This window comes from Sceloporus undulatus, chromosome 4 (genome assembly GCF_019175285.1).
Source record: "Sceloporus undulatus isolate JIND9_A2432 ecotype Alabama chromosome 4, SceUnd_v1.1, whole genome shotgun sequence".
NCBI classification, from domain to species: Eukaryota; Metazoa; Chordata; class Lepidosauria; order Squamata; family Phrynosomatidae; genus Sceloporus; species Sceloporus undulatus.
The window spans coordinates 210,408,279-210,428,690 of record NC_056525.1 but is presented as its reverse complement, the minus strand read 5'-3'; the positions used below and the strand labels follow the sequence as shown (position 1 = coordinate 210,428,690).

General features: G+C 41.1%; 1 long non-coding RNA gene across 1 annotated transcript in view; it reads left to right on the top strand.

Moving 5' to 3' along the window:
• Positions 1 to 14,449, top strand: part of LOC121927652 — a 33,131-nt gene extending 18,682 nt beyond the window's left edge. The window contains exon 4 of the long non-coding RNA XR_006103290.1: positions 13,175 to 14,449. This is a non-coding gene — a long non-coding RNA (uncharacterized LOC121927652). The remainder of the gene's footprint in view (positions 1 to 13,174) is intronic.
• The last annotated feature ends 5,963 nt before the right edge of the window (positions 14,450 to 20,412 follow it).

Sequence of the window (20,412 nt, the reverse complement as noted above, 5' to 3'; positions counted from 1 at the left end):
TTTGGAGCTGCATCATGCGGACACAGCACCAGAGGAACACCGTGATGCCGTGCAACATGTGGTGCGGCACACGGTGTCATGGCACCCTGGGGGAGGAGCCAAGGCATGTGTCATGTAGATGCTATGCCCCGACTTCACCCCCAGGCCAGCTCAAAATGCCAGTCTGCACAGGGCCATCGTTTATTTTAGCATTAAAAGATATAATGGAATCCAACAGCAACTAGGAGACAACTGGAAACCACATCCACAAAAGCTGATGCTGGAAATTTCTTTTTCCATATTAATCTAAAATAGCTAGTAGATTCTTTGTCTTTTCATTCCATAGCAGAATCCCTAAACAAACCGTCCCCAACTTGAGCTTTCCCCTACTTAGCAACTACCACTTAGGGTTGTTACCTATAAATGATGGCAAGTCTACTAAGAGGAAATTCAGATGGTGAAAATAATACAGGATGAATCTGTGTTGTTCACATGCACCCCAAATGCGCCTGGGAGGACTGCCAAAAAACCTACTTAACCCGGGATAATTGATAGCAGTTTTTTCCCCTAAGTTTTTAAAAAGATTTGCATCATGAATAACCCAGGATTAAACTCTGTATGTCTTGAACACATTTATAATATACCTGCACCCTCAACTCCATGTTTATTCCAGTGCTGGCACCTGTGAGCAACAGAACTTCTAGATATGCTATTCACAGTGTGAATAGGAAACCCAGAATGTATGAGTAAGATTATTTGCATCATTCAGTTTTAAAAAATGACATCTGAATGACTGCTAGGTATGGGAAACTATCATACTGCATTTTGTTTCTGACAAATGAACCACGCACAGAAGTCCTATGATGCTATTAGATGTTTATCAGAGCACTGTATCTTTAATTCCACTTCCTCCTGGAAGATGTAAAAGTTTTTCTATAAACGTTTCATGCTAGTCTACCCTACTAAACATCTCAAAAAATACTTATATTCTATAAATGTAAGAATTTTTAATCATTTGCTGTGGCTGCAAAAAAAAAATTTATAATTCCCTATCATTTGTTCTTCTTTCTGGCAAAGTAACAGTACTTGGAATTGGCTTCTTTTTTTGTTTTGGAAATGTAGAAAAGCCAATTTAAACCGTTAATTAATTGTTTCTGTACTGTGAATAATTTGAAAGCTATTTATTTTGCATTGCTAAAATTATCTTAGGAAGCATTTTTATCCACTTTTAGTTCTTTCCACCTCAACAGTTATTGATGACTTCCTTTATTATGAGATATTAATGAGGTCCTTCTGATAAAGCTCTTATTAAAGCTACACAGATTTTGGTGTAAAACTATTTTGAAAATCTTGCTAGTTAAACAACCAGGGTACACCCAAACTTCTATCCCTTAAAGCTGATTATTTCTTAGAAAGTTTTTCTAATGGGATTTTAGTTTGAAATAAAGTTGAAATATAGTTTGACACCAAAATCTAACAAAAGGGCACTGCCATTATACCATTTGGACACATACATACAGTACATACATACACATACACCTTTAAGCAGCTCATGGACTGGCAGGATCCCTACTGGGCCCATTTCTAAAAGCCAGTAATTTTTAAAAAGGCTTTTGCCCCAGCATTCTGACTAGTCTAGATACCATTTTAATTTCTCCAAATGCCTTTGGAGTTTATCACATTGGCTTTGCTTCCGCAACAGATGTGGGATGTAACTTTAAGCAGATCTTATCACATTTCTCCATTACCGGGGAGTACGCAGCCCATTTGCAATCCCAACTTCTCTGGGCTCTTCCCGCATCTTTTCAAGAACAGGATTTTCTCATTCTTGAAAAAGCTGTAGCAGAAGCTTGGGTTGCAAATGGGCTGTGTACTCCCAGGCAATGAAGAGATGCAATAAGATCCGCTTTCTTAAAGTTACATCCCACATTTATCACAGGAGCAAAGCCAATGCAATAAACTCCTTTAACTTTGATTTTATCACACCAGATGCATAGGGTGTCACAATTATGTTAGTCTAGGGATGTATCTTCATAGCAGAAAAAATACAGTTTGACACTGCTTTAACTGCCATGGCTCAATGCTATGGAATTCTGGATGTTTAGTTTGGTGGGGTACCAGAGTACTGACAGAGATGCCTCAATATCTCATAAAACTACAGCATTGAGCCATGGCAGTTAAAGTGATATCAAACCGGACTATTTCCAGTTAGTATGGATGCAGCCTAGGAAATCAAACATATTGGGTTGGGAAGACTCATTATCATACAACTCTTCCCAATCTTTGTTTCTGTCCCTGCTTCTGCCTTCTCCATGCTAGCCCCTGTAGCCCTTCATCCCTGACCTAACCCTTTCCCAGCATACCTTTTGGTCTATATTTATTTTTATTTTTAGCACTCTTGCATGATCATGATAACCCATTAAGTTAAAAAAATGAGCTCTGAAATACTGCCTGAGCAAATCCTTCACTTGATCAATAATATGAGGAAGACAAACAAGATTTTAGCAACAAAATATATCAAACCAAGGGTTATACAGCTCTGCTTTCTTCTACAATACCTTGCTTTCATAAAGCAGCAGGACTTGGATAAAGATTTGTTGGCCAAAAATCCTGTGCTTCTCTTAAAACAAAATTCAAATCAGGTAATTCTATAAAGCTTTCATAATATGTAAAAGAGCCATAATCTACTAAAATGCATAGCAGAAGTAAACATTTATTCAAACATCACATAAACTACAAGTGAATACAAAGTAAATCCCCAAAGATTTGACTTAATATACCTTTGCTCTTATTAGCACTTATGAAGAGCACAGGAAGGCAAAAGAAGAGGGATTTTATATTGCTTTTTTAAAAATTACTTATTCCCAATTACAGCACATTGCTATTTTGTGCTCCAGGAATTATTTGGAGAAATCAGCACCCAGCAAGGGAGCAATGATGGCTTAGAAAGAATAAGTAAGAAAAGAATAAATATTTAAATATAATGTAGTTCCATTTTCACAAAGAATATTTTAAGCAGCATGGTTTAACTGGATTGGGTATTTGACTGTGTAAAGTACTCCATTTCATAGGGCCGTGTTTCTAATGTGACATATCAGATTTATAAAGCCCAGTAATTATTAAAACTGTGAGAGTGGCAACATTTGCAATTAAAGATACAGTTTTATGCCTCAGATATAAAGGATGCTGTTCTATTATATTTGAAAGGAACTTTCTTGAGTTACATTTCTATGGGGGCATCCATACAGAATAGTTATAGAAGTTAGATGACACCATACCTGTCAAGGCCCACTCCTGTGGAATCCTAGATATGTAGTTTCGTGAGGTACTTAGAATTCTCCAGTACAGTCCCCTTGTTGTCATTTTTGTTATTGCTGTTGTTGTGTGCCTTCAAGTAATTTCCAATTTAGGACAACTAAGGCTAATCTATCACTCTGTTTTCTTGGAAAGGTTTGTTCAGAGGAGGTTTGCCCTTGCCTTCCTTGAGGCTGACAGAGTGTGATTTGCCCAAGTGGGTTTCCATGGCTGAGTGGGGATTTGAACTCAGAGCCCAACACTCAGATCATAACACCATGCTAGCTCCCTGCACTATAGCTCTGGATCTCTCTAACTAAGGACTTTATCACATGGAGGCGAATGCCCACATCCAGTGAATAAATGGCCATTAAATCCCATGAATATCCAGCAAAAGCAGGCTTGTTTTCAAATTATGTCACACAACATTGCCATTATCCCAGCATTATCCTGTGAATAAAGAGGCAAAATTGTGCCACTTTTTATTCATGGGAAAATCCTGTGAATGAAGAGCGGCACGATTTTGCTGCTTTATTCATGGGAAAATGCTGGGATAATGGTGACGTCGTGTGAAAACAATCCCGCTCTTGCAGGATATTCACGGATTTAATGACCATTTATTCACAGGATACGGGCATTTGACTCCCGTGTGATGAAGTCCTAAGAGTTATAAATACTTCAAACTACAAGTCCAAGGATTCCATAGGATGAATCCATGGCACTGAAATTGCTAAAACTGTGTAGTGTAACTACACCTACAGCTAACAGGAAAGGTGCTTTCACATCTCTTTTCCTGGTGGACATAAAAATTGTTAGGACTGATTGGTTGATATGGACCAACACAGCTGCCTACACATCTATATCATGGGGCTATATTGACATGCACCTGTAATTCATAATATACAACCACATCAATGATTATAAAGATCATATCAAAAACACAAAAAAAGACAAAATTATATGCTCATGGCCTTTGTCTACTGATTGGTTTTGCTCATTCAAACATATAGCTCAGAGTCTTTTATCCTCAAAATATATTGGATCCCTGCTGTGGGCCAGTCACTGAACAAAGTAATGGCATACTTACATATGCTCAGATGCACAGTGATCCCTCACTGGTGAGCTTCAACCTCACCAGGTTCAGACTATCTAGCATCTTTCTACAAAATAAAAACCTCCAGAGGTTGGACTACCGCTACCATCATCACCAATCCAGCATGACAATGGGGGACAATGGATCCCTCCCCATTATGAAATACTGGTCCAGATTACTGGACTGAGAGATGGGGAGGGGTCTACATATCCCAGGGACCAGAGACAGAGTGAATACCAATAGCCAGTTTGTCACATCAATAAATCACATTTTTGCTTGAACATTGGTGCTAAGATAAATGTATCAGGGGTGTTTTTCTCTTGCCATACATTCTACTGGGACAGGTAACACTGAAGAGTAAAAGACATTCACCTGAGCTACAGCATCTCATGACTAGATTAATCTTTTAAAAGAGGGTCTGACACATACATTCCATAATTCTACACCAAGAACTCTTCTTGGTTTTTATGGGAACAGCTTAGTTATTTACAGTTATTGTGAGGTAACTGTTTAATGTACTTTATTAAGGAGCCCTGGTGGCGCAGTGGTTAAATGCCTGTACTGCAGCCATTCACTCAAAACCACAAGGTTGCGAGTTCAAGACCAGCAAAAGGGCCCAAGCTCGACTCAGGCTTGCATCCTTCCGAGGTCGCTAAAATGAGTACCCAGACTGTTGGGGGCAAATTAGCTTACTTGCTAATTAGCTTACTTGCTGTTCACCGCTATGATCTTTGGAATAGCGGTATATAAATAAAACAAATTATTATTAATTATTATTATTATTTAATAATTGTTGTACATCAGAGGATTTGTCACTTGGTTTCATGAGAAACTATAGTCACATTTCTGAAGTTAAAGTTCTAATATTTAGTTTACATCTTTAAAAAATAAATGAAATACTTTACAGGCTTAGATGAGTATCAGCGTGGTGTAGTGGTTTCAGTGTTGGATGAGGGCTCGATTCCACACTTGGTCCTGTAAACGCACTGGGTGACCTTTGGGAAGTCACATGCTCTCGGCCTCAGAGAAAGACAACGGCAAACCTCCTCTGAACAAACCTTGTCAAGAAAACCCAGGCTTGGCTCTGCTCAGATCCTGCAAGTTCAGGCCCTTCACCTTCTTGATTGAGTCTATCCATCTTGTGAGTGGTCTTCTCCTCTTTCGGCTACCTTCAGCCTTCCCTAGCATTATTATATTTTCTAATAAGTCATGTCTTCTCAAGATGTGGTCGCCACAAGTGAGAAATTATTTGAAGGCATACAACAAAAACAACAACAACAAGCAGGCTTAGAGTCAACACGGGCTTAACCAAAAAGTAAAGAAAAAAAAGAGAACAAATTAATATTTTAGAATCAGGATATAATGGTCAAATGCTACAGCAATGCATGGAGAGGAGGTAGAAATATAGTCTTCATTCCTTCTAAAGCTATATCTACACTGTAGAATTAATGCAGTCTGATACAGCTTTAATTGCCATGGGGCAATGCAATGGAATTCTGGGACCTGTATTTAGCCTTCTCTGTCAGAGAGCTGTAATGCTGCAAGAAACTACAAATCCCCAGATCTCATAGGCTGGAGCCATGACAGTTATAGCAGTATCAACCTTCATTAATTCTGCAGTGTGGCAGCAGCCTCTGTAACCAGTGATGGAACAACAGTAACCAAAACTGATCTTGATCATTAAAGATTGCATGAGGAAGAATGCCATTCTAAGCTTCCACACACACAGGTGTGAGTGTGCAGGAAAAGCAGCACAATAAATGTGTTTAAAGTGTGCTGAGGGAACTTATAGTGTATGTCGAGGGAAAACAAACACTGATGTCAGTTCCATATAATAGAGAAACTAATACAACGGAACACAATAAACCCCAACAAATGGATGAGGAAGGCAGCAGTCATGGGCTCATTCACATCCTCGCATTATTCTCAATTACATGATGGGAAACATCAGGATTTAAGTTGTTATTAATTGCCTTTGAGTTGATCCTGACTCATGGTAACCCTGTAGATGAAACATCTGCAACCCCCCCCCCCCCAATTCTCCACTGCTCTGCTTAAGCCTTGCAGATTGAGGTCATGGTTTCCCTAATTTAGTCTATCCATCTTGTGTATGGTCTTCTCCTCTTTCATCTAGATCAAGAGAAGTAATAGTGCCACTGTATTCTGCTCTGGTCAGGCCCCACCTAGAATATTGTGTCCAGTTCTGGGCACCACAATTCAGAAAGGACATTGAGAAACTGGAGCGTGTCCAAAGGAGGACAACAAAAATGGTGAAGGGTCTGGAAACCATGCCCTATGAGGAACGACTTAGGGAGCTGGGGATGTTTAGCCTGGAGAAAAGAAGGTTAAGAGGTGATATGATAGCCCTGTTTAAATATTTGAAAGGATGTCATATTGAGGAGGGAGCAAGCTTGTTTTCTGCTGCTCCAGAGAACAGGACCCGGAACAATGGATGCAAGCTCCAGGAAAAGAGATTCCACCTGAACATTAGGAGGAACTTCCTGACAGTAAGGGCTGTTCGACAGTGGAATGCACTCCCTCGGAGGGTGATAGAGTCTCCTTCCTTGGAGGTCTTTAAACAGAGGCTGGATGGCCATCTGTCAGGGATGCTTTGATTTGGATTTCCTGCATTGCAGGGGGTTGGACTGGATGGCCCTAGTGGTCTCTTCCAACTCTATGATTCTATGATTCTATGATTCTATGATCTACTTTCAACCTTCCCTAGCACTGTTGTCTTTTCTAGTAAGTCATCCCTTCTCAAGATGGCCAAAATATGACAGCCTCAGTTTTGTAATATTAGCTTTCAGGGAAAGTTCAGGTTTGATCTGTTCAAGGACCCATTTGTTTGTCTTTTTGGCTGTCCACAGTATCCTCAGCACCCTTCTCCAGCTCCACATCTCAAATGAATTGGTTTTTCTTATCCATTTTCATCACTGTCCAGCTCTCACATCAATATAAGGTAATGGAGAATATGGCGGGGTACAGATGGTGGAAAGGGGGCGGTCTGCACCCACCCCTTTTCTTGCCAGGTTGGAGGCAGGGCAGCCTCACCGGCAGCCCCTGCAGCTCCAACCCGGCATTTTTCCAGGCCACGAGGAAGTGGTAAAATGCCACTTCCCCGTGGTCTGGAAAAGGGATGTCCTTGGGGCTTCATGCCTCAGGACACCCCGAAAGCCACAGCCAGAGGAAAAGGGGGTCACTCAGCCCCTTTCTCCCTGGCACCATTCTCATAGCTGTTTGGTGGCTGCGGGAATGAGGTGTGTGCGAGAAGGAGCTCTGTTCCAGAGCTCCTTCTCGCACTGCAGTTAGGCCGCCATAAGCGGCCTGGGGCAGCGTGAACATGTCATGGCCGCGCCGTGCCGTTTGGACGTGGCGTGGCTGTGATGTCATAATGGCAGTGCCTGTGTGCATCGGACACCACCATTATGCCGCTGGCGGCACATACTAGGGTTAGGGAGCGTGTACATGGTGCGTGCTTCATAACCCTAATAATGGTGCTGGTACGCCGCTTTTGGGCGGTCTGTACTGCACCACTAATGGCTTGGATGATTCTGACTTTAGTGCTCTGATGTATATCTTTACACTTTAGGATCTTATCTAGAAGTGGAAGCTGCAATATATCTTGTATATAGTCAAACGCAGGTAGAGATCAAAAACCAAAACAGCCGCCAGAAAAAGGAAGCAGAAAGTACCCAGTGTCCTCACACTATAAACAAAATTGATCAAACCACAGAGCAAATAGTATGGTCCAGTATTTCTCCATCTTGCTTGGTTAAGGTAAGCCCCTAGGGCCAAGTGACAATACTCCAGAAAGTTGATAATGCAACAGGACTGGGAACAGTGCAGTCCTCTAGAACAGATGTTCTTGGACTGATGTCCTAGAATTTCTCACTATAGCTTATGTTAGCTAGGACTGCTGGGAGTTAGTACAGTATCATCTGTTGTCTGCATGACTCCCACTCTTGTGACCCAGATGCTGCTGGTGAACTGGTAGTCAAACTTGTACTTTGGCCAGAATCATGACTGCAGAGTGTTTAAGCATGTGGTGGCAGACTGAAGAAACTGCCTCCCAGCACTTTATAGTCATTGGTGAGAGGCAAAGCATCTTGCAAATGACCAAGACAAACTCCTTATTATCCACTCACACACAGGAATATGGATACAATCTTGGAAAATATGTAATAAATTGAAAGAATATTGACTGAATGAATGAATGAATGAATGATTGCACTTATATACCATCTTTCTCCCAAAATAGGATCCAAATAGCAATGGCGGGAGGGTGGATAAGGAGAAAGAGTTATATACTGTAGGTTTAAGAACTAGTACACTGTTTCAATTTAGACCAATTTTCAGCACAGGGCTATGCATGTTCCTCAGATATAAGTCCCCACTCTGTTCAGAGGAGGTGTTTGAAACTTTTTTAGCTGAGGGAGAAAAATGGTGGTCTAAGGAGGGAGATGACAGATATATATATAATTGTTCATGGAGTGGAGAAAGTGGTTGGGGGAAATTGTTCCCTGTTGGATCATAATCCTAGAACTCAGGGTCATCAGATAAAACTAAATAGTGGGATAGTCCAGACAGATAAAAGAAGGTATTACTTCAACCAGTGCATAGTTTACTTGTGGAATTCATAGAATCATAGAATCATAGAATCATAGAGTTGGAAGAGACCACTAGGGCCATCCAGTCCAACCCCCTGCCATGCAGGAAATCCAAATCAAAGCATCCCTGACAGATGGCCATCCAGCCTCTGTTTAAAGACCTCCAAGGAAGGAGACTCTATCACCCTCCGAGGGAGTGCATTCCACTGTCGAACAGCCCTTACTGTCAGGAAGTTCCTCCTAATGTTCAGGTGGAATCTCTTTTCCTGTAGCTTGCATCCATTGTTCCGGGTCCTGTTCTCTGGAGCAGCAGAAAACAAGCTTGCTCCCTCCTCAATATGACATCCTTTCAAATATTTAAACAGGGCTATCATATCACCTCTTAACCTTCTTTTCTCCAGGCTAAACATCCCCAGCTCCCTGAGTCGTTCCTCATAGGGCAAGGTTTCCAGACCTTTCACCATTTTAGTCCTCCTCCTTTGGACACGCTCCAGTTTCTCAATGTCCTTTCTGAATTGTGGCGCCCAGAACTGGACACAATATTCTAGGTGGGGCCTGACCAGAGCAGAATACAGTGGCACTATTACTTCTCTTGATCTAGACACTATACTTCTATTGATGCAGCCTAAAATAGCATTGGCCTTTTTAGCTGCCGCATCACACTGTTCACTCATGTTCAACTTGTGGTCTACTTGGACTCCTAGATCCTACTACAGGAGACAGTGATAGCCACTAATTTAATTGGTTTTAAAAGGGGACTACCACGTTCAAAGAGGAAAAGCCTACCGATGGTTGTACAGTAGACCCTTGGTATCCACAGGGGTTTGGTTCCAGGGCCCCCTGTGGATACCAAAATCCATGGATGCTCAAGTCCCATTATTTATAAAGGTGTGGTGAATTGGCGTCCCTTATATAAAATAGCAAAATCAAGGTTTGGGGTTGTTGGTTTTTGTTTGTTTGTTTGTTTTTTGGAATTTATATCTTTATAGAATATTTTCAAGTTGTGGATACTTGAACCCATAAAGAGTCCATAGATATGGGGGGCTGACTTTACATCATTATGGTTATGTAATCTCTAGAATTATTCTGAATACCAGTTGCTGGGGAACATGAGTGGAAGGGTACTATTAGTTGGCATCTGAATGGCCACTATATGACCAAGATGCTGGACTTATGTTAGCAGCTTTACATAAACATGAACATATTGGACATTGTTTATATCTAGCTTTGTAAATACAATAAAAGAAATAGTTAAAAGGCAGAGGAAAGTAAAAATATTATCCACTACCTTCACAGCCACATCAATAGATGTTACAAGAGCAAAATGTTGCAAAGCACTATTGTATTTCTAATGTGATAAAATAGTGCTTTGCAACAGTCCATCATGGAAATCTAACAGGCATCAAACTGACCTGAGACTATTTATTTTTGTTGCCACTATTGTGTGTGAATGAGCTTTATATTCGAGTCACAGTATCCTCTGCAATGTACAAAAGGCAGCAGGTTAAGAAGGCAAGCCTGAAACACTCCTTCAAAATATTTCTTTAAGTGTGCAGTGTATCTCTGAACAGTTGTCCTGACTTTTGCTAAGCAATGAAGAATGCACCAAGAAACTCTCACATTGCCCTTTTGCATCAGAATTGGTGTGTGGTACTTTTTAGCAATATATGATTAATTATCACAAGGTTTTTATAGCCGTACCAAATATGTGTTCTCTTCTACACACAGTACAGCTTGTGCAGAACTCCCTGTGCCACAATAAGAATCATTTATAGCATAAAAGGTAGAAATTGTACCATTGTTAAACTGTCACTCAAAGATCTTGTTACACATGAATAGCACATCACATCCATATACAACAGCCCTTTCTGTCAATCATAGATGTAGTTCTGCACAGATCTAACATCAAATTTGATTATTAAATTGGCAGAGGCTACAAAACATTGTTCTGATGTGGTATCAATTTGATCCAAGATGCAGCCAAAGCCAGAATAACGAGAGAGCTTCCTCCACTATACCTCCAACCATTTATCTTAATCGTATGACAATTTCAAGCAATTAGAAAAAAATATTTTTACATTATGGAAGGTTATAAATACCCTAGTAGAACATTGTAGTATTACCGGCATGTGGTAGAAACAGAAGGGAAACTTTACGTTGCCATCCTGTCCTCTTTCCATTCCCTGGAGAGAGCAGAAACAGAAATGTTGGATGCCACATAGTGCCAAGCAGGGGAGGAAGTGCTTCCATCCCAACTTTCAGTCACTATACAGAGAAAAAAAATCATGCTAGAGGGGAGCCCTTTTACACCACCACTTGGGTGTGATGTGTTTATACATGCATGTGCAGTGAGGGGGGGGGGCGATTTTGACTTTTGCAATGCTGGCCCAAGCTATTTTGCTGCCTGAGGCAAGACTGCAGCCTGTCCTTTCCATGTACAGAAGCCAACTGGACTGGCAATTAAACTTATTGCTAGTTCAATACTGGCAATGGGATAGGGTCTTTTGCCACACCAAAAGGCAGCAGATAAGTTTAGGAACAGTATGACTGTCTGGGAAGAGGTGTGATGGAGTTCTGTAGTTTGGAGGAGTGTACTAGAACTTTCTAAATACCTTGCCAAATCCTAAGTACCTTGTCAAATTAAAAATCCCAAGATTCTGTAGAATTGAGCCACCACAGTTAAAGTGGTATCAAAGTGCTATAATTGTAGTGGAGATACAACCTTAGGCAGGGTTAGGCACATGTGTTTAAACAAGCCTGGTGTTGCTTGTTGTTGTTATTTCTTCCTTCCACTCTGCCAGAGTTTGTGGACGGTTGTTGTTGTTGTTTGCTGTTTTAGCAGAAATAAAAATAGAAGGGAAAAAATTGATATCCTGGAAGCCTCTGGTAGGATCAATTCACCTTTTAAATAAGTTGCACCACCCAGTGTTTAATATCCAAAACCCATTTCTCAAACCTAGAAGTGGATCTCCATCATTTTGCCACCATATGCTTTTTGGACATTTTTGGGAGTCTGGCTTGGAGAGTATGTGGGATTGCTGATGCCTCTTTATGGGACACCTAGAGAGCTGTACCTTTAAAGCCTTCTACATCTAAAGTATTAGACAATTTGGAATGTGTGAACTGGTACTGGTAGCATAAAAGGCTTCCATCCTGTCCTAGACTTCATTGGAGCAAGTTGTTCATTTGGAGCATCCTGTGAAGTTGTATTTGTTCCACTGTGGTTCAGTTTATGTGAACTATGGCTTCAGTCCTTTGTACATTTACTTGAGAACAAGCAGCAATGAAGAAACTGGGACATAACTTCTGAGTATATTTGCACAGGTGATTAAAAAAAAAAAACAGAACAAAACAAAAATGCCAACAAGTGACTACAGTGATTATTTCATCTGCCCAACTTGATACCAAGTGCCTTTTCAATAGCTAAGTATGGAGAACTGGGGATGATGTATTGCAATTCATAAGGTTGCCAGAGTGAAAACTAGAGAGAGCACCTGTATCTTTAATGACTGTGAAGAGGAAGAGTTTTCAGCAGGTGTCGCTTGTCATGGAACCAAAAAACAAGTACAGTACCATCTTCTGAAATTCCCTCTTTGACACAACTCTCCCGTCTTTGTTCTGGCGATCCTATTGGAGAGAAATGGACATGCAGTTTTTGTCCAGTTTGGTTGGGTGGCAAGTGCTTGTGGGAATGGCTCCATTTCTTTGTTATTCCTTTCATAAATTTTTTTTAAAAAAAAAAAATCTTTCACATAAAACATCTCCAAGCAGCTGGAGAGGTGAGCATTTTTCTTCTTTTTTTCTCCTCCTGTGTTTGAATTAACTTAAGACCAGAACTTTAAACACCGAGAGCAAAACATGGCATTACTTTTAAATATACAGGAGAAGACACTGAAAAAGCACAGGTGGCAGCTTGTAAAAAAAAAAAGGGGGGGGGAGTTACCTCCCTCCAATAATTTCCCCATCCACATATACACACAGCCCTCAGCAGGACAAACCAATTTGTTTCCCTATCTCTCTGAAACAAATGGCTGCAGTGACTGGCCTCCAGGAAATGGAAGGGCGAATTGAGGCAGCCATTTCAGCTCAGCTCTTGTTTATTTTATTTAAAAAATCCCTTTTTTAAGATTATAATGTCAGCTCCTAAGTATCTTATAGCAACTACTTTCACAACATCTGCCTGTCTCTTTTTATTTTTCAGCAGGCAAGAATGATATACAGCTCAGCAGCAAGAAAATGAAGACTAGTGTGAAGAATAAAAGATAAAAATATTTCAGAATTAACTACAATTCTCCTGAACGTACCATAAACAAAGAAATTTCACCATATCCTAGCTATGAGATAAACTTTTCCAAGCAGAGACTTTATGTTTCTTTAACATATTGCCAGGAAATAAGTTTCACATTTAACTCATCATTTCAGTAAAGGAAAAATTAATTTCTGAATTCCTTATGAGAGAGCTAAAGCACTACGGAAAGAACTGTTCTCCTTAAGAAGCAATGGGGAAGAGGGAGGAATCATCACCCTGAACTACAAAATGAGCAAAAATTAAGCTAAATTAAAAGATAAGACTCATATGAGCATTTGATTAAAACTGTGCATAGTAGTTCACCTTTTGTACAACAAGGAAGTCTACTAAAAAAGAACTGAACTTACAAAAGCCATTGAAGAAGGTTCCATGGGGCCTTGACAGATCACATGCTGGCAGCACTACTGCTGGATTCTCAGTGGAAATCTGGTTTGGTATAATTAACAAAAGGACTTGAACTACAGAAAGACAAGAGTAATTTTTTTAACATCAAAAAAAAAAAAACAGAGAGAGTATAGAGCTTTTTTCATTAGCCAAAATGACTGATCGTGCATGCAAAGTTAATGCACAAAAGAAGTGAGTGAGGGCTAGGGGGAAGTTGAACTGCATGATGAATTTATGTGGCACTTTTGTTCACAGTGGGTGGTAAATTACAATGACGTCCCCATCACCACCACCTCCAATGCATGTTCCTTCCTTGATCCATCTCCTTTGTAATTTAGGGAGAACACATCTGTTAAGAGCGGAGATAGGAATTATGTGGCCCTCCAAATGATATTAGTCTTCAAGTCCCCCTGTCCAAACAGGCCTATGATGAGGAATGCTGAGACCTGAAGGCCAACATCTGGAGGGCTACATGCTTCCAACTCCTTGTTAAGATACTAGACTATGTCTTCAGAGATCTGGGTTGACAGATCTACTCAGCTATTAAATTCACCAGGTGTGACCCAGCCTATCCTTGTTTGTGGTGTTATTATGGGGATACAAATGGGAACGAACATTGTGAACTAACTGCCAGACACATGTGACATGCATGTAACAAAATAAATAAGAGAGATCTTCGAGTTGCTCAGATTGTTAAGGATACCAGATCCAGAAGGTATTACGACTCGGGGTGTTATTGAGTTACTGCTTTTCCCACACAACCCCACTTTGGACAGAGCCAAAATTGAGTACAGTGGTGCCTCGGGTTACGAAAATAATTCGTTCCGCGGCCGCTTTCGTAACCCGAAAAGCCTTCGTAAGCCGAAAACCCATAGGCGCTAATGGGGAAAAAGCCGCGGCTCCGCCGCGGCTCCATTTAAAATAGCGCCGGAGTTTTTTCGTAACCCGAAAAAACTTTCATAACCCGAAACAATAAATCCCTATGGGATTTTTTCGTATCCTGAAAAATTCGTAACCTGGGTATTTCGTATCCCGAGGTACCACTGTACCATGGCTGAATCCTTTCCTAATGTTCCCAATGTCACCTGATGCATCACCAAACTACAAATCCCAGAACTATGTAGGGTGCAGGTAGTTGAAGTGGTATCAGACTACTATAATTACATAGTGTGAGATGACAGGGAGCTGGAAAACCATCTGAATTAAAAAGGCTTTTAAAATTCTTTCTATCAACATGTTTTCTGCATATGTGTTTCTGAATTACCAAAGCTTGTTTGTCAAAGAGCTCTGCCATTTTTTTAAAAAATTCTGATTTCCAGATGTGCAGAAAGTTGTATGAGTACACTTTCCTCCTGGTTTCTGTCCTTTCTGCTCATTGCATCCAACCTCCCTCCAATGTGGATCTAAATCTTAATGCTGAGGTGTTATTCTATGCAGAGGTGTACCGGAATGAATAAAAGGAGCTGATACCTGTGGCTAATTAACTGTACATGTAACAGTTCTGGAATTAATTTAGACATTTTCCATGTTCATTTGGAAGGAAAACAGTGAGTAACAAGGAACCCTGGTAACTGGTGGAACAAAATGAACAGCCGAAATCCACTGATGCCTAATCAGAATTAAGTAAAGGACATGCACAGGCACATGAAAACAAATTGTGAAACCTTATGTATCCTAAGAATGGCTACTTCCCCATATAACAGGATTGGGTAGCAGCAACTAGTGTGGCCTGCAGCATAATGTAGTTGGCCTAATCAAATTCATTTGTAAAAATCAACACAGGACATTGAGCATGATAGACATGTAGGGTTAGCAGAGAAGTCTTTGGATTCATGCTCAATGTGTCACATGTTCCACTATCAATAATTTGGATTCTGTACTTTTTGTGGTAGGCATGCTGCTGTGTTTGTGTAATGCCAGCCCCACTATTCTTTATTTCACTTTTCCCAAGCTGCAACCCTCTGCACTTAGGCGGTCATTAATGCCACACAGTATAACAGAGCTTTTCAAAGTATTTTTGAATCTTTAGGCATACAGATAGTCCCCGGTAGCTTTAATGTGAGTCATATGTGTGTATCAAGGGGTGAACTGGCCAATAAGAGCCAATATAACTTATCAATTAATCCTCAAGGTCACATCCAAGGTCATATAGTCCAAAAATGTTTATGAAAATAAGGTACTATGCAGGCACAGGATGGAATAGACCCAGAGATTGTTAAAATTTATTTGTAATCTACACACACACACACACACACACACACACACACACACACACAGAGAGAGAGAGAGAGAGATGGCACTGATACAAGTGTATAGACATACCACATGATAAAAAGTAATTTATTTACATGGTTTAGTTAATGAAGAGTTTACAGCAGACAGCATGGCTTAGGCACACTGTAGCACATGTCCAGGGTTTTAGCCTGATTGCTGAATGCAGTAGGGCTGGTGGTATCGTTTTTCTCATATGTATGTTCTTGCATCATCCAATACTGATAGTTTAGTAGAGACGCTATTTCTAAGCAGATGCTATTCAAAATAAAAGAACAATCAAATCTTGACAGGGATTCTGAGCAGAAGGGCAGGATCTCCTTGGGTTTGTGTGATAAGCACAGACTCCTCAGGGATATTTCTGGTGCCACTGGTGAAAACTCTCTTTCTCTCTCAAGCAAGAATGTCATATTAATAAAGAGCTTTGGTTTTTCAGGTATGCTGGAGAGATCCTCACTTCACTGGGTTTTCAGAAAAACACATTTCAACTCCATTTATCAATGGGCTTAGAGTACTAGCATATCACTGTAAGTCTGCTGCTCCTTATGGTTGTGATTGCTGTGCAGATTCTTCAAAGCTCCTCTCTAATTCACTTTCTTCTTTGCCCCTTTTCTTTCAAAACTTGTTCTCCACCTACCTATTCTTCAGATTGCTCTTTCTGAATCAGTTATCTACCTTCCATCTTTCCTTCAGCTTCTTTGCCTTGGGTTTACTATCCCCTCTCTTTCCTATATCATTTGACACCATCCTCAGCTATTCTCTGTGTGTGAAGTTGTAATTCCTGCCAAACTAGTATTTCCTTTCCTCTTCGATGGTAGCCTGAAATGTTTCTTGAACAAATGAATGTTCCAAACCATCTCACTAGTTCAGCCACTGCCTGAGGGTTCACTGTCACAAGTTCAGTGCAATATAGATGATCTGGATTCTAGAAGAAGACGTAATCAACTGCTCTCACTGGAGCAAAATAGACTGGATATTTTCTGGGACTGATCCAATGGGACCAGCTATCGGTGATGAACATCAAGTAGTGAAAAGTGCTACAAGCCATTGAATTCTAAATAGCTATATTTGGAAGTATATACTGTATATCAGCTATCAGTGTGGGTTGAATTTACACAATGTCAGTTAGGAACTTACATGATTTTAATTCATCATTGTATATCCATTATCTTAGCTTGTTTGTGCCATTTGCTTTCCTCTTCAATAAAAATAAGTTTGCATTGTCAGATATGGCTGTCTAGTTCATGCAGTGGTTAGAGACAATGGCCCGAGACACACCGGCCAAAAGCGGTGTGCCGGCGCCAAAACTAGGGTTCCAGAGCGCGCAACAACTGCACACTCCGGTACCCTAGTTGTACAGGGGGCGTCATTGTGTCCACATGGGCGCTGCCATGATGACGCTGACGCCGCACAGCATCTGCACATTGCTGCACTTTGCATACGTCATGAGTGTGCCAATGGTGCACCTGTGATGTACGCAATGTGCCACGAAAAGGACCTGGAAGAACCAGGTTCTTTTTACTGCGGAGGGATGCTGTGCAGTTTGGCGGCTGCGGCATCCTTCTGCAGTTAAAATGGGCAACTCTAGCCTGCCGTTTTGGGACAATTTGTACTGCCCCAATGTATTCTCAAACTGTAAGCTGCCTGCAAGTGTATATCTGTATCAGAGAGTCAAGAAAATAAGAAAATAAACAACAAAGGAAGTAAATATATCTCTTTGTATTTTTCAATGTTAGGTTAAAAGAACCAGGTTCCAGCCGATCAGCTTGAGAAATACATTTTATACAGACACAAACACTCATTTACTCATCAGTCTTTCTGACAAAAAGAAAAAAAAATAACGCATTCTCCCACGTTCCACGACTAAACATTTTTTTTCTGAACAAGACTCTTGTTTGTTAGAAACACTGCTACATAAAGAAAAGTTTTGTCCCCAAATATAATTTTATGTAGCTATCAAGGAGAGAGTGATCTTATTCAATTCAGCAGTTTAAACTGACGGGAAAGACAAGAGGAGAAAGGGAGTTTTAATAATAAAGGGTGTTGACAGGACTAAGAATTTGCACAGGTCGGATAACAGTATTATATAAGCATCTACCCACCAGAAAGGTTAGAGGAACACTAAAGCGCCACAGATATATAGTTTCTTCCTCTACAGTGCTGCAAGGGTGAAGAGAAAAGTGCCTTGGACATTAGTTTGGTACAGTGCACTTCAAATAAAACCCGGTCTTCCAGCTGGAATACATTCTCAATTTAGAAATAAACAAGTTAAGAATTTGGGGAATGGTGTTCATGGGGAAAGGCTGGGGAAAAGAAACAATGGAAAGGAACAACAAAAGAAGCAATCATAAACAACTTTTTATGAATGTGTATGATCAGCTCAATCCTATACATGTCTACTCTACAGTAAGCCTTTTGGGTTCAAGGGACTGTTGCTGTTGTTGTTAGCAGCCCTTAAACTGACCTCGGCTCATGGCGACCCTATGAATGAGACATCTCCAATGCTCCTTCGTCCTCCATACAGTGATGGCGAAAGCTTCACCGGACGGTGTTTGCTTGCTTTTGTCCATTATGTAGCACTTGAGGTTATGAAGGTATGGGGATGATAACAATGACAGCTAGGGCAGAAAGGGAGAGCTCCAAGGTCTGATGAGAAAAGCAATAACTAAGGAGAGTGGGTGCTTGTGAGATAATGATTTGTAGGACATGCAACACCAAACACGGGGCTGGATTTAGGGGCAGGAGCTTCTGTCACGCTATTCACTCAACGGCTGAAACAAATGTTGAAAACTGTTCATCTTGACTCATACAGCCGGCAACATGGTGGTATTAACACTCTTCTCTCTTTATGTGTGTGTTTATTCGCTACATGGTGCGCACACAAGCAATGGTGGGAATAACCTCATACATGCAAATGTATTGTTTTCCGCAACAGGGTAAATCAGGCCTGCAAATGTGCATAAAAAGCATGAAACTATCTACAAATGCAGTACTAAAAGCATGATATTCAAAAGTTGAACAATGAAAGCTTCTAGGTCAGAGGCAGGGAAACTGTTGCCACAATATAGCCCCCAAACTGCACTGCCAATGATAAGGGATGAAGATGGGAGTGGTAATGCAACATGTGGAGGGCCATGATGCTGAAAGTACAAGCAGTAGGCATTTTGGATTTTGGTAAGATTTCTAGCGGGGTAGGAATAGATTCACATGGGTCCAAAACACACTGCGGAAATAATCCAGTTTGAGACCGCTTTAACTGCCCTGGATCAATGCTAGGGAATTCTGGGAACTGTAGTTTTGTGAGGCATTTAGCCTTCTCTGTCAGAGAGCTCTGGTGCCACAACAAACTACAATTCCCAGAATTGCCTTGCAATGAGCCAGGGCAGTTAAAGTGGTCTCAAAACTGGATTATTTCTGCAGTGTGGATACAGCCCACGTCTGTCAAAAGGTATTGGTAATTATAGCTAGGGAACCCCCCCCCCCCCCATGTTCAGATGTCTTTGGGTGCAGAAATAATGCAGTTTGGTGCCACTATAAAATGCCATGGGTCCAACCTGCAGGATCTTGGGATTTGTAGTTCTTTGAGGCACCAGAAAACTCTGGCAGAGAAGGCTAAAGCCCTTGCAAAACTGCTAATCCTGGGATTCCATAGGATGGCGCTGCAGGTCTTAAAGTGGTGTCGAACATCATTATTTCTGCAGTGTGTACGCGCCCTTTTGTGTTTTGTTTTGTTGAACTGAGAGACTCAGCACCAGACAATAAGTAGCCTTGGTCTCATTCCTCGTGGTTTTTGTGGAAAACCGTCCCTCCCGGGCTTCCGTACTTAAAGGGCGCTGCTTCTGAGGCCCACTTTTCACATTCATATCTCATTGGCCAGCTACTGGTTTTCTCTGCTTTCATGTGATTGGTTTGGGTCACCCGTCCGTCAGCGACATGATCCCGCCCACTGGTATCGGGCGATCGTCTGAGCAATCTTTCCATCATCGCTGGAAAAACCACAGATATAATAAACTTTAGAATGACCGATGCCGTATTTTGGATGGGGTGCTTCCGGGTTTAGAATAGAAAGCTTTGTTTTTGTATAGAAACCTTTGCCTTCATGGCGGAAGTGAACACTTTCGGCAGAAATCAATGGAAAATCCGAGGTGGTTTACCCGAGCTGCGTCCGCACTGGAGAAATAACCCGGTTTGATGCCTCATTAACTGTCATGGCCCAGTGCTGTGGGATTCTGGGACTTGTACTTTCGTGGTAGACATTTACCCTCCTCTGTCAGAGAGCTCTGGGATCTGTAGTCTGATGTGGCACCAGAGCTCTCTGACAGAGAAGGTTAAATGTCTACCACGAAACTACAAATCCCAGAATCCCACAGCCATTGAGCCATGTCAGTGTCAAAGCGGCGTCAAACCGGATTATTCCCGCGGTGCGGATGCAGCCTGGGTTTGAATCCTCGCTCAGCCATGGAAAACCCCATTGC